Genomic DNA, 15,425 nt, shown 5'->3' with positions numbered 1-15,425 from the left:
AAGCATAAGGAGAGATCATCACCGTAATTGGTGTCATTTCTTACGCACGTCCTTTGTGCCAGGTGCAGCCCTGTCCTTCCCAAGCATCTGGCTCAGCTGTCCGAGACGGGTCCCATCTTTATCCCGACTTGAAAAATGGAGTGAACTGCTGAAAGCCGTACAGCGAACAAGCAGCAGAACAGGGCATCAAGCCCAGATCTGCACGGCTCCTGGGCGCCAACCACAGCATCGTTCGCCTCTCAGGGAGAAGTGGGCCTTTAGAGGAGGGCGGGCTCTTGGCCTCCTGGCTGCACCTGCCAAGAGCTCCCTCCCTCCCCTCCAGGGTTGACTGGGCTCCCCAGGAGGTCCAGTGTGAGGAGGAGGCTGCTGCGGTGTCTCCTTCCTCCCCCTCCAAGCCAGCTCCCAGGGGCTCAGCTTCCCCTGCATGTGGGGTTGCAGGGCGGGGAACCACACTTCCTGCCCTCACACTGCAACCCTGCGCAGGCCTCTTCAGCCCCTAAGACCCAAATCAGCCCAGCCTTCTGGGTCTGGCCTTTCTCCGCTCCTGGGTTCGCTGACCCTGCCATACAAAGCTGATGTGGGTCCAGGCATGAGAAGGGCTGAAAAAGGCAGTATTTTTAGTGGAAGGGAGAAAGCAGAGCTGCTCTCACATCTCAGCCACCCTCACGCAACATCCTGCCCTAGGCTCTCTCCAGCGCCCTCTAGTGTGTGCCCCACCAGCCTCATGCTCCCTCCCTGGCGTCCAGCCTTCTCACCTCCTGCTGGGCAACACCCTGGTCCTTGCCCCTGATTCCCTCCACCCTGCCCCAGCACCCACCAGCCTGCAGTTCCCTGTCCACCTCTGTGGTCTGTGCGGAGCCCATCTGCCAGCTCCAGTCCCAGTCCCGCCAATGGGACTCCAAACAGGAGCAAGTCACTTGCCCAGCCTCTGCACCCAGGGGGTTGCCAGGGCAGCCTGGAGGACCCCATGGGCACTCCCTGCTCTCAAAGGGAGAGACAGACAGTGAGGATACCCGACAGCAAACTCTATCCACATTCCATGCAAGCAAGGGAGAAATCTCCACTCATCCCCCACTAATACGCGGCAGGTTTCTGCCCACCACGAGGGTGTCCCATCCCCTCTGTTCCTCTCCCACCCCAGTCACCACCGTTGGGAGCGACAGCGGATCCTGGCACGGTTAGGCTAGAGAACTCTCAGCCCTCTCCCCTCGGAAGAGGGACTCGGTCCACCCTCCTTGGCCTGACACGGGGGATGAGATGCTGGCAGCCCTCCACCCAGGGGGAGCTGGCTGGGGAGCCCTCCACCCAGGGGGAGACAGAGGCAGAGGACAGCGGCCGGGACAGGAGGCAGGACAGGCCCCTGTGGTGGAGGCCGAAAGCCATCCAGAGAGAGGTTCCTGCTCGATCTGTTCTCCTCTGTCCTCCCCTACCCGATCTGGAAGGCCTGCCCCAGCCAGGTAGGAGTGATACCCATTAGAGTCACTTATGGGAGCTGCCAGGGAGCTAATTATCGTGCCACACTCCACAGATGGCGCCTATCACCAATGTGTCCCAGGAAGCTTCCCGGAGGGGCGCCGCTCGCTCCATCACAGCACAGTGCTCACATGTGCACGCGCCCCCGAGCCGGCTCCCTGCGTCCGTGCTCGCGCACCCACAGCCAGCTTGAAACAAAGAGGCACAGCCTCGCCAGGTGTAGAGGCACTTCTCATCCTGGGATCTAACTGCCTGGTCGTCCTGGCCCTCATCTCCCCACACTGCTTTTTCTGCTGCCACCTGTCTTAGCCCTTCTTCCTTTGCCACCACCCACAGTCCTTGGAGTGAGCCAGGCCCCAGCACCCCTGGTTGGTGAAGAGCTCGCCCTTTTGATGTGTGAGTCCATTTGACCCCTGGAAGTGTAGTCAAGGGCAAGGAGGCAGCAGGGAAGGAGAGGTCAGGGTATTTTTGGAGTAACGGAGGTTTATATCCCCTTAAACAGATCAGGAAATTTTGCTCTATGCCCCTGTGAGACCGTTGGCTCCCTTTACAGGGCAGGAGGGGCTTCTAAAATCTCGGCCTCTTTGGCAGCCGGAGAGAGGGACAATGCGGTTAAGGTCACAGAGCCCCTCCCCTGCACTTGGCCTTGCTCATGGGTGGGCCTTCCTGGTCCTCAGGCTCTGCAGCTCCACAGGAGCAAAGGTATTGCCTGGGGGATTAAGTGGTCCACCTGTCCTATAAGGTGTGTCCCAGTGGGCCAGGAATGGACAAATAGGAGAAGGAAATGCAATTGGAGGAAGCAGGGACACGAAGAAGATAACTTCTCTTGCAGAAGTTCTGAGACAGGGGACAGTCACCTGTGCCCCAGGTCTGAGAGGGGCTGTGGCCCTCGAGCACAGATTAGGGGCACTTTGTCAGCAAAAGCTGAGTTGTTGATCTGGAAAGCAGGATGAAGACCAGAGGTCAGGCATGAGTATTTTCACTGACTGAGGGTATTTTTACCACCACCCCATGAGTCCAATTTGCAAGATCCAGAGAAGTCAAATAATTTATTGACAAATCAGTGACATAAAAGAAGAGTGAGTTGGGTGGGAAAATAAAATTAATAATGCAGCTAAAGACCTACTGGGTTGTCATGGTGAATGAACAGATGTATTGGGCATTTCTTCCTTCCAAATAAACTGAGAACTATAATTCCAGTTCCGTGATTTTTTTTTTTTTTCAAATATAGGCATCCACGAGGATGGGCAAATAGGACAAGAGACAACCCAGGACTGGGAGCAGCAAAGCTGGTGGATGGTGCACTTGGCTAGAGCCAAACTAGAGGCAGCAGTGGCAAAGGTGCAAACCAACCCACCACATCCCCCAGAGGCTCATGAACAGGCACCCACAGGTTCCTCTGAATCAAGCAGTTGTTACCCAGAGGGCAGGAGCATAAATAACCAAGGTTTGGTAGAGTTGTCTGAGATGGAACTAGATCCCTAGATGCCTTCACCCAACTCCACAATGCTTGGGGACTCCCCTCACCCTGGGGGGTACACTGGGGATATCTAGCACTGGCGGTTGACAAGCTAATTCCACAGAGACAATTAAGTGACCAATCACCTACAGAATGTTGGCTGCTTGCCCTTGGAACCCTAGCCTCCTTCTACTCGGCCTCCAGACACTATCTGGCCCCTGCCGTCCAGCCTGGGGACCAGGCAAGGCCTTTCCAGTGACGACCAGTACAAGAGGCAAGACCTAGACACCCAGCACTGGGGGAGTCCCACAAGCAGCCCCTCTGACCGCTCTACAATGGACCTTCCCATTGACAAGCCCTCCACCCACTCAGTGCTTCCAGGCAGCGCTTTGGCGCTGCCCCCTGACAACCCAGTACTGGCACGTATCTATAACCTGGGAGCAAAGGAACCTGAAGAAACAAGCCACAGAGAGAGGAGGCAATAATTCAAAATTATTATTAATATTCCCAGAGAGGGCACAAAACATATTTTGCCTCCATGAAATAAGAACAGGAGTCTACTGAAAACATCTGGAGAATAAAACCAACTCCTTAAAATAGCAGAATCAAAGTCACTGAAATTTATAGCATCAAATCGATTCTAATTCATGTATTAACAGTGCTATCATGTTCCTGAAGAGAGCTGTAAGGGAGCTTACAAATCACACACGGTGTAACAGGATAAAAATAATTAATGGGAAAGGAAGGGAACAGAAAATAAAGGGAAGAAGCAGCTGGATCTCACATGCAGGCAGGAGGTCCTTAGGTAGGAAATGACACTCTTGTACCTGAATTGAAAGGCAATACACATGATTTCCATTGTCATGGAATCTTTGTTTCCCGGTTGCACGTGAGTGAATCTGAAGGGCCACTCTGCCCGTAGAATGAGCCGGGTGCACACAGCCCCATTTCCTGCCCATCTGCAGCACCCTGTGTGCCTATTTTATCTCCTGAAGAGTAAGAGGGTTCCTGTTTCACTGTGACTGCTCACAATGCACACCAGTGCTCTGCACCCAGGAACTTACACAGCTTGTCTCTCGGTCCCCATTTCTTCCTGCCTTTTTAGAAAAGAAAGAAAAGGGGACCAGCCTTACTCAAGTATTTGAAGCCCTGTTTGAATATTATGTAGGATTGGCCTATGAATAATCCCCTTAGAAAGAACCCGGGATGATGAGCTGAACTCTGCAGGCCAAAGCTGAGATAGAGAAAAATCTCATGAATCCTGTTGGGTGGGAGCCCATCGTCTGTATTCCATGACCCAGATGCTTAACATTCTAAGTTTTGAGACGAGAAAGGAGCATTCTCAACTTTTTAGAAAAAGAATGTAGTTCAGCACAGTGGAAAGGGTGTGCAAAAGGGGGTAATGAGGGAGGGTGGAGGAGGAAAGGCAAGGGGAACCATTGAATAGAACCAGAAAAGGCAGTTCTTCCTCACAGAAAACTTTTGATTTTGAAGTTTACACTCCTATTAACATTTAAATTGAAAGGTATTGCTTTGCAACTCTACACGGGAAACCAGGATATCTGCATTTAAATAAATACCACTTAGAGAAGGAAAATGTATATGGGCTCTGAATATCTTTCTATTTGCTCTTTAAAGACCTTGCACAGAAAAATGATGATTGTAATTTTTTTTTCTCATCAAAAAAAAAAAAAAGTCCCCCAAATCACAAAAAATGGTGAAGGTAAGTATGTGTTAGACCCTTCTGGGGTAGTACCCAGTGGAGACGGGGAAAGGACACTTTATTAATGGCCCAAGGGCCAACGTGGGGAGTGACCAGCAAGGCCACATGGGGGCACGTCTGGGTTAGCCTCGTTTGCTGCAAGCTCTCCCTCTACATGAAATGAGCATATCACCCCTGCCACGACGGTGGAAGAGTGTAGGCTGCCCTTGGAGCTGGACATTCATTCATGGATTCATCAGTCCCTTGGGGTTCAAGGTCACAGGAATGGAAGGTAGAACAAGATAGCAAGGCCAGAACTCCAGTACTTTCGCCCCAAGGGGTCAGTCTGCAATGAACATGCCAGCCGTGGGATATGGGATTAACTCAAAACAAATGGATTTAAATGGGAAGGAATATTCCAGGGCCCATTTATGGGCACACCAAGTGGGGGTCTGGTTCTGGGTAACCATACAGAGATTTGACAGTTGAGAATGGAAGCACGGATTATGGTCCTGCCCCATACTGGCCATGTGAACTTGAGCAAGTGAGTCCATCTCTTGGGATCTGGGGTCTCTGCCCTTGTGAGCGGAGGTTCTGACAATACTTGCTTCAAAGGGTTATTAAGAGGATTAAGTCAGTTAATAGGTGTAAACTTCTTACAACAGTCCCTGGCACAAAGCTGGAGCTACACACAGCATTATGGATAGAAATGGAAGTCACTTAGAGTCCCTCTCTTTTTCATGCTCCTTGTCTTGTGCATTTGCTGTCTGTAAGCACAAAAGGGGCTGGGCAACAAGTCGGGGTTAGCCCCTAATTAAAGACTGGGTACCCAGAGGGAACAGCCTTCTGGAATCTGTTCTTATGCCTCTCAGGTGCCTAGAGAAGCCAACATGAAGGCTTTATGTTCTCTTCATTAATACTGAGATGCATCCAGCCCGGAGTGTCGATGCTTCCTCTCCTCCATGGACCAACCAGCTGGAGGCTGCAGCAGCTCGCAGCAGAGGGGCTGGCGGCCACGGAGGCTATCAGAACCTGGGGCTCTTGCAGTGAGCACTGCATTGGCTGGAAGGGAGAAAGACACACAGGCAGGACCCCAACTCTGCTGTGAGGGCTCCCGTGACAGTTAATTAAAATTGAAACAGAGAAGTAGCTAATGGGAGACGTTGCCTACAGCTTTCTTATAGAGGGTAAGTTGGTTCAGCATAATGTAGTTATATTTAAAAAGTTATTTTTATGTGAAAACAAACAAAATAGCTCTTAGGTCTGCCTGATAGGGTTTGATTCCTGAAAGGTCCTTCAGACCTCCATCTTTCTCTAAGCACCCCCCCAGGCTCTGGTCATAATGGACTGAGATCCCCCCTCTTTCCTGGTGGGCACTGTGCTCCCTGCTGACATGGCTGCGCACCCGCCCCACGGGGCAGGCTTCTCATCATCCTTCAAGGCCTCCCTGACAAGTCAACATCTGGGAGGCTTCCCAGGCATGTTACTAGACACTGGTGTCCGGTGCCCAGGCTCCTCCAGCACTTCTCACATATCTTAGGGTAATCACTTAGGTCTCCCTCCCTGCAGTAAATGCAAGCTTGTTCAGGGCTGTGGTCATGTCTGGGTTTTTCTTTTGCCCTTCCCATCTCCGGTGCATTGCCTGACATAAGCAGGTGCTCAATAAATGTTTGCTAAATGAGCTCACCGTCCCATCCTGAAACAGTTACTAAAACTGTGTGCACCACGGAATAAGGCAGGGTGAGGGGGACGTCCCCGCCCCATTCAACACCCTGCAGTGACTCAGCTGTCCTGGTGACTTGTAGCCAATGTCTCTCTCCTCCGATCTGATTTTATTTTTGAAAGCCAATAGTAACTACCACTTAAATCCAATATACTTGTTTATTGTGTACAAACAAAACATCTGCGTAGGTCCAGGTTCCAGATCACATAAAGCCATGCAGCCTGGGGGCTCCTTACCAAAAAGTTTAACGTGATGATGCCCATCAGATCGTGAACATGATGTCCCACAGATTATAAACCCAACAGACCTTTCTGCACCGCCCTCCTAAGTCAGGAAGAGACCATCGGGGAAAGATAGATGTTGTAGAACCAAGAAGTGAAACGTTTCTGGGTCAGAAGACAGGCTTGCTTGAGCTTCTCTGTCCTCATCCCTACCTCCGGATTCGAGAGCTACCATAAATAGGGATATTATGTGATGCCGCCATGTACAAATCACATCCATTGTCAAAACAATGGAAGGCAAATTGCAGAATGTGTACTCGCCTGATGAGCTAGGTCAGCAGCTAAACCAAGTGCCTGGAAGGAAGGAAGAAGGAAAGAAAAGCCCAGAAGTAAGAAGCAGAGCTCCCAACCAAACAAATCACAAGACTCCCTTCTCCCTGTAGCCCCACTGCTATACCACCAGCAGAAACCATGAAGGGAATGACAAAAAGAAACCCCAACTTAGCCAACCAGACACACCTGGGGAGACCCTGTTCAGCACCTGGCCCTCTGTTCCTAGAGTCTTCCTACTGGGAGAGAGGAACAAGACCAGTACAATCCATCATTCCATCTTGAGACACTCCCACGTCTTCTCCTCTGTATCATGTGTCACTGATAGCTGCTCTGAGTGCACAGTACAGAAAGAAATCAGGGTGGCTTGGCAAGCATGTGTCCCCGGTGACCCCCCCCCCAAAAAAAAAAAACAATCAGAAGATGCAAGCTTTAAAGCACACAGGCACCTTGCAGGGTGCTCTCTTTCCAGAAAAATGCTGTGGGTGCCAGAGAATGGGCTGATGACAAAGAATCTGAAAAGCCTAGGGAAGGGGAAGATAAATAGGCTCCAACATTTATTGTGTATTTACTATGGGCTGTCATCGTGTTGGGTAATTTCCACAGATGTGTCCATAAGCCTCTGAATGGCTCTGTAACGTAGACATTATTTTTCTCCTTTTGTTGACTTAGACATTGAGACAAGGGAATTTCAGCCAGTGACCTAGGGACCAAGGTCACCAGATAGTAAGAAGCAGGTCTGGGAAAGGGCCTCTGCTCACCTGTGCCCTCTCCATTGCTCAGACCTTTCCAGACTTGGTGCCACTTCAGACCCCAGAAGAGAATTTAACATTCGGTAGAATGTAATGGAAGAACTTGATTTGGCTATTGCAGTAATTCTTTTATTAATGACAAGGGAAAGCTCATAATAGACTATTATGATATAGATATAGATATGATACAGACTATCACTACTGGCCCACTTACTCCAGATGACCCCTACAGCGCAGGTGTATATATGTGTGTCGAGCACCTGTGTGGGAAGAGCAAGGCAGAGGCACACCAGGTGTTAACAAGGAGCATTTTTGTAAGTCTGCAACCTCTTTGGGAGCTTCCTGGGAGAAATCTGAAACCGACCCCCAGGTATAGAGGGTGGAGAGAGACAGAGGAGAGGCAGGCCACTCCATGTTGGTAGCTGGTGGGTTTAATAAGCAAAGGGAACCTACTTACAAGGCTTGTCTTGGGCACCACAGGATGAGCACACCTCCACACCTGCCCACCAAGTCTTAAAAGTTCACGTAGAGGCTTTAACTGGGTTCAGTCACACATACCGTCCAGAGGGTCTCCATACTATATCACTATCTCAAGGCTGTGCCCTTGGGGCAGCCTCTGGGAGCAGGAAAGGGGATCAGAATCCACATTCCAAGGACAGGGAATGGATCAGAACCTCTGGGGGCCACAGTCCAGCCTACTGGTCAACCAAGGGTCACGTCCTCTCAATGACCTCCCCAACACGTTCTGGGGTGTGATATTTTGGATTCTGTTTGTTCTTTTCTATAACAGGAAGGTGTCCTTTAACAATCAGATTTTGAATTCTTTAGAAGATTTAAGCTTTACTGTTTTTAAAGTTCTCTTTTTTTTTTTAAGATTTTATTTATTCGTGAGAGACACAGAGACAGAGAGAGAGACAGAGAGAATGGCAGAGACACAGGCAGAGGGAGAAGCAGGATCCATGCAGGGAGCCCAATGTGGGATTAGATCCTGGGTCTCCAGGATCAGGCCCTGGGCTGAAGGTGGCGCTAAACCACCCGGGGATCCCTGTTTTTAAAGTTCTAAGTCCAAATGATGTAGCAACCCAGTATCTGAACTGTGACAAAAGGTGGTGATACCCATCCAGCCTGGCCACAGATTCCTCCTGACGAGTACTGCCTTTTCAAAGACATACATACAAAATAGTTTCTTGTTTCTCTTTTAGCAGTGAAAGCCAAAGACCTGCCTAACAGTGTGCACCATGGAAACATTTGCCATTGGAGGACAGAGCCTCCTCTACCCAGCAGCTCCAGCGCAGACCAGACTGAGCTGATTGTCAGGAATGGGCTCTAAACAGTCATTGCCCCCAGTGGAGCTACCCCAGAACCTCCAATAACTCCCAGAGATGTCTACAGCTGTCTCCTTACCTTAAACTATCCCTTCAACCATTGAGATCTCCATTAACAAAGCATAGCAGGATCTATTCGAACAGCATGATGGCATAAAAAACAAACACTGAATGTTATATTAGAAGACCTGCATTTGAGTCTTTGTTCTCTACGCTGGCTGTATGCATTGGATGAGTCCCAGATACACTCTTGCTTCCGAGGCCTCACAGCTGAGAACAACACGGGATGAGCCCCCTCTCTCCATCTTCCAAAATATGGTAGCCACCAGCCACGTCGTGGGTACTTGAAATTGCTGCTGAGTCCTTGCACTGAGACATGTGTAAGTGGAAAGTACACACCAGCTGTCAAAGACTCAGTGTGAATTTTCACCAAATATTGCAGTAACAATTTTTTTTTACTGATTACATGTTGATATATGGACTAGATAAGATGTTATTAAGATTAATTTTATCTGTTTCTTATTAGGCATTGAATGTGGCTAAAAGAAGATTTAAAATTAGATGTGTGATTTGCAGCCTATTTCTATGGGACAGCACTGTTCTAAGAAGAGGTGTTAAGACCTCATGCTAAATGTGATACAAGGGGCCCAGAGCTACTTCGGCAACCTGTAATGCATTTGGCAACTATGGTTTACATATAGCAGGAGGTGTCTCCCTGCTTTCCCATTCCTCCACCAGCACCACTTTAAGCTGAGGAAAGGCCCCTTGGGAGTAATATTGGGAGAGCTGCACACGGATACCCTAGAGACTGGGTGATGGTAGCTACATGTGGCCTGAGAAAATGAGGCAAGAACCTGGTTAAGAGCTATCTTTGGCCAGAGTGATGACAAAACCATGCACCCAGAGTTTGGCTGGGGAAGGATCCTGTGCTTTCTTCATGGGCCACATGAATGTTGATGAAGAACGAAGGTGTCCTTGAAAAGACTCCATTTAAGAATTTTGCCTGTAGGGGCGTGATAACCACAACAGGAAGGGGCTCCATGGTGGGATGGCACCAAATATGGGGGCTGAGGATGGAGTGGGACCAGGTCAGCTGGAAGGCACAGGCCTGCATTAGGAAGCAAAGGTGGGTGTCAACTCCACAAAACTCCTCCAAAGGAATCACCAAAGCACCTGACAGAAGATAGAGCCAGAGCCTGAGCCCTGCTGCGTGCAGGGACCCGACTCAGAGAGCAATCGCACCAGGCGCCGGGCCCTGTGCATGGCCTCCCTGGCCTCCCAACCCTACAGGAGGCAGAACTCGTAGGGCACGGGGACAGCAGGTGGGACAATGAGGATAAAAGACTGACAGATCTCTCCGCTCACTGCAGGTTTCCAAGAGCCAGGCAAACCCAAGCTAGGAAAGGGGGAAAGATTTCAGTGAGACACAAGTGTCAAAGTCTGCTCTCAGCTCTGACTCACAGTTGAACATCTGCAATGAAAGTTTACTAATACCTGAAAGTTAACCCCCAAATCTGCGCTGTCTCCCACAGACGTCATCTCGGAATGGGGATGGGAGATCAGATAGGAGGACCTTAGAAGGTTACAGTAAGGGCAGCCCGGGTGGCTCAGTGATTTAGCACCACCTTTGGCCCAGGGCATGATCCTAGGGTCCCGGGATGGAGTCCCACGTCAGCCTCCCTGCATGGAGCCTGCTTCTCCCTCTGCCTGTGTCTCTGCCTCTCTGTGTTTCTCAATAAATAAATAATAATAAAAGAAAAGAAGTTTACAGTAAGAAAAAGATCAACTTGTAGGGCTGCCTTTTCAGTAAAATGGTTAGAGATGGCTTTATACAAGTCATATCTGCGCCATGCATGATAATAAAAGCATTTTTTAATATGCCAAGCATGTCCTGAGCCCTTCCTATACATTACCACATTTAATATTCCCAACAAGTGGATGAGTCTATCATTCTCCTTTCACTGATGAGATAATAAGTAACTTGCCCTAAGCCTGGCAGCTTAGAAGTAGGAGATTCCAAAACTCAGGCTCTAAATCACTGTGCCCTCCAGCCTCCCAGATTCGCTGATCAACTGAGATCCCTCATAGCCTTTTGTAAACCATAAAGTGCTACCACAAATACCAGTGATCATTTATGCTCATTGCCAGGCTACAAGGCAGACGAACAGACACAACAGACCCAGTGGGCATGACTGGTGTCATCCACTGTGTACGTAGCAGGCTCAGGGCATACCAGGTATGACAAATAAAATGGGAAATATAAGACCAGCAACTTTTCCCACCCCCTGAAAACTCTTTTTTTTAAAAAAATCTTTAAATTTGCAATGCTGGGCAAGTTTATTTTCTAATTTGTAAGTATGATAAAGGGGCCCAAGGGATGTGTGCTTGCCTCTGTCCACATACAAGCAAAGAGGTTTCCTGAAGCCTAGGGGCACAGGGTGGGAGGAGGCGGCAGTGGGGCAGAAAACAGTGTGGGAGTAGCAAGAACCGAGGAAGAGTGGTGAGCACTGCCCTGGGAGTGGGAGCTGGCCTTTGATCCTGTCCAGTAGTTCACTACTTCAGGTAAGTCACATTATTTCTGCATTCACCTGTCTGCTTTCTGAAATGGAGGTGGTAATACCTTTCCTGCCTGGGGCTCTGGGAGTAGGATGATTCCGCTGCTCCAGCAGGTGTGCTTCTCAGCCTCCTTTTTGCAATATATCAGCCTGCCCTTATCTCAAGAGATACAGCACAACTCAAAAATAGTGTTATTAAAACAATAATAATAATACGCAAGTGATGAATTATTGAACACTGCATAGGAAACCAAGTATGTACTATACGTTGGCTAATTTAATTTAAATGAAAAACAACAGGGGCACCTGGGTAGCTCAGTGGTTGACTGTCTGCCTTGGGCTCAGGTCGTAATCCCAGGGTCCTGGGATCAAGTCCCGCATTGGGCTCCATGCAGAGAGCCTGCTTCTCCCTCTGCCTATGTCTCTGTCTCACTCTCTGTCTCTCATGAATAAATAAATATAATATTTAAAAAACACACAAAAACCCCAATAATACTATATAATACTACCTACACAACCATGAAATCATTTTTGAGGAGTGAATAATCTTAAATCAAATCAATGATATGGGTTGTGCACCTCTCACAGGCTGGAAGTCACTGTGCATAAGACAGCAGAGCCTCCTCCCCAATACTGTGGTTCTCTTCCCTTAAGTGGATGCTTCATAGTGGCCAGTAACAAGTGAGTGGACTTGGTTGACCTCTCCTTTCCCCTCACCCCTTCCTCTGTGGTTCTCCTGACTTGTTTTTGGAGGCTGAGACCCAGGCTTCTTTGGCGGAAGGTTAAAGCTCATTCAAATAAAGGCCTTGCCAAGAAAAGGTATTCTGGAGAATAAAAACTAAAGTTATATCCTACCTACCACTTGAAAACAATTCCATCAAAAGAAAGTCACTCTTTGGGATCATCCCATATGCATTTATTTATTCATTCAATGTATTTTTTTTAAGATTTTATTTATTCATGAGAGACACAGAGAGAGACAGAGACACAGGCAGAGGGAGAAGCAGGCTCCTGGTGGGGAGCCTAAAGTGGGACTCAATCCCAGGACCCCGGGATCACAACCTGAGCCAAAGGCAAGATGTTCAGCTACTGAGTCACCCAGGCGCCCCTCATTCAATGCATTTTTACCAAGTAGCTGCTACAAGTGACAACAAAACTGATTTGAGTCACCAAAACCGAGTCCCTGGCTTCATGACATCTTCTTTCCAGGGAGAAAGACAAGCTTTATAACATAGACATGAACATATATATTCAGGTCACAAGACAAACTAGACACCTATACACAAACCCATGTGTCTACATGACAAAGATAAATGCTATGACAAAAAATAAAGCAGATAAAAGGGGACAAGATGCAGTGGGGTGCAGGTGGGGCTTGTTGTTTAACACATAGAGATGAGGAGAGCTCTCTTAAGAATGTGACATTTAGGGGCACCTGGGTGGCTCAGTGGTTGAGTATCTGTCTTTGGCTCAGGTCGTGATCTCGGGGTCCTGGGATTCAGTCCCACATTGGGCTCCCTGTAGGGAGCCTGCTTCTCCCTCTGCCTGTGTCTCTGTCCCTCTCTCTGTGTCTTTCATGAATAAATAAATGAAATCTTAAAAAAAAAAAAAGAATGTGACATTTAAGCAGACACTCGAGGAAGCAAAGCAATGGACAGGTGAGTAGCTGGAAGAAAGGCATTCCAGGAAGAGGGAACAGCTGGAGGAAAGCTGCTAAGGCAGGAATCTGTTTACCACATTTGAGGAAAAATAAGACCTCATCTTCTATACAGGGCCTATTTAATATTCTTCTATTCACAATTATAACAGCACACTGACTTAGAACCACCATGATAAATCTTGGTGACCACTTGAAAATAAAGAAGTACCCTCTATAACCAAGTTCTCTTAGAACTTAGAAAAAAAAAAAGTGGCAGAGTTGGTTGATAGAAATTAGTAGTTGAGTGTGAGAGGCACAGAGAGGGGTGAGTTGCTGGCAACTTCCAGGCTCCTGACTTGGATGATAGGAAATGGTGATGCTATTGACCATGATACAGAATAAAAGAAAAGGTGGGGTGCCTGGGTGGCTCATTTGGTTAAGCACCCAACCCTTGGTTTCATTAGCTCAGGGTCATAAGATCAAGCCCTGTGATGGGCTCTGTGCTCAGTGGGGAGTCTGCTTGGGATTCTCTCCCTCTCCTTCTGCCCCTCCCCTGCTCTCTCCCTCAAATAAATAAATAAATAAATCTAAAAAAAAAAGAACAAAGGAAAAGGCATAGCGTATTGCTTTTCTGCATGGACTTACTTCTATTTCCTTTTTTATTTTTGGAGGGGGGGCAGGAGGAAGGATGGGGAGGACAGATCTCGGAAGAGAAGGATGTGATGATCAGTTTGTCAAATACCTAGAAGACATGTAACTGGAAATGTCCATTATGGCACCAGAGATATGGTTCCCATGCCTGGGAAAGAGATTACTATTTGAGGTGGGAAGCTGCAGGACTGAATGCCTGCTCTCTCAGGGTAGGTGTATAAAACTGAGAGGAAGGCTAAGGATAGAATTTGAACACCAATATTTAAGGGCTGAGAAGAGGGAGAGAAGGAGGAGCATGGATGATCTAACAGAGTCAGGCAAAATTCAGCATGAGAGGTGTCACCGGAGTGAAAGGAAGAGAGTTTCAATGACCCTCATGTCGTTGAGATCAAATAAGACATAATGTCATAAAACATTCAGCAAAGATTTGCTGAGTGCCCACTGTGTGCCAGGCATTGTGCTAGCAACAGGGAGCACGGTAGATCATAAAACCGGCACGGTCTGTCCCACGTGGAGCTTACCAGATTCATAACTAGGTCTCTCCTGATCTTGGCAAACGCTCTTTAACGGATGTCAGTCTCGCTGAGTTACTAGGAATGAATGGGAGATAAGGAATAAAAGTCACTTAGCTACTGTGCTTTCAAGTACGCTGACTGTAGAGAAGAGGAGGGAGACGGAGTGACAGGGTGGAACACAGAGTGAGGACTTTTCTTTTGTTGAAATATGCAAGACTGAGTCTATTTCTATGCAGAGGAGGATGAATTAGCAGAGGGAATAAGACTGAAGATCCTGGAGACAACACTCTTCCACATACTCTGCATTTTCTCCAAATCTAAGAGCCACACGCACTCAAGATAAAGTCCCTGATCCCACTGGACAAATGAGGGCAGCACAGCCGGGTGCTGAAAGCTCTGAATATGGGGGTCAGACTCTCTGGGCTTCAACCCTATGACCTTACTGTCCCTGTGCCTCAGTTTCCTTTTCCATAAGCAGGGATAAGAAGCGTACCAACCTCAAAGATGGTTGTGAGAATTATATTTGTATATGACCTTGAGGTTGGCACAAAGTGCATGCCAATAAATGCCCAGAAAGTAAGGCCTGGAAACAGATACACCTTATACACTTAAACCTACACAATGCACATGCAATGGAAGGGGCAGAGAAACAAGGTAGAGGGGAGGAGGGTTAGAAAGAGGGTGAATATCAGTGAGAGACACCTTCCCTTTCCACAGTCCCTCAGGGCTCAGTTCAGACCCCATCTTCTTGAGCACTTCCATCCAGAACCACCTATTCTGTAGGAAGGGCCCATCATGTAGCACACCTATGGGCAGGACCTCTCACTTATTGGACGCTTGTTCATTCGCCGACTCACTTATTTGGCCCTCACTTGGGCAGCTCCATGTTTTATCCAGGAATTGTTTTACAAAGATGGGTAAGACACCAGGCCTTCCCTCAAGAAGGCTGCTGGCTCATAAACCCTTGGATTTTTTCTCCCCCTGTCTGCCATGTCTCATAGAGTCATTCAACCACTTGGAAAAACGAGACAGCATTACTTCTCTTTGTCTCTTACAACATCTAATACATAGGAAGAGTTC

The 15,425-nt window shown here is 48.2% G+C and overlaps 1 protein-coding gene across 1 annotated transcript in view; it reads right to left on the bottom strand.

Annotated features, from left to right (window-relative positions):
- The window catches only part of TMEM178B (transmembrane protein 178B), a 339,999-nt gene that overhangs the window by 42,257 nt on the left and 282,317 nt on the right, over positions 1–15,425 (bottom strand). The window lies entirely within an intron of this gene.

This window comes from Nyctereutes procyonoides, unplaced genomic scaffold (genome assembly GCF_905146905.1).
Source record: "Nyctereutes procyonoides isolate TBG_1078 unplaced genomic scaffold, NYPRO_anot_genome, whole genome shotgun sequence".
Lineage (NCBI taxonomy): Eukaryota > Metazoa > Chordata > Mammalia > Carnivora > Canidae > Nyctereutes > Nyctereutes procyonoides.
This window is presented reverse-complemented; position numbering and strand designations above follow the sequence as displayed.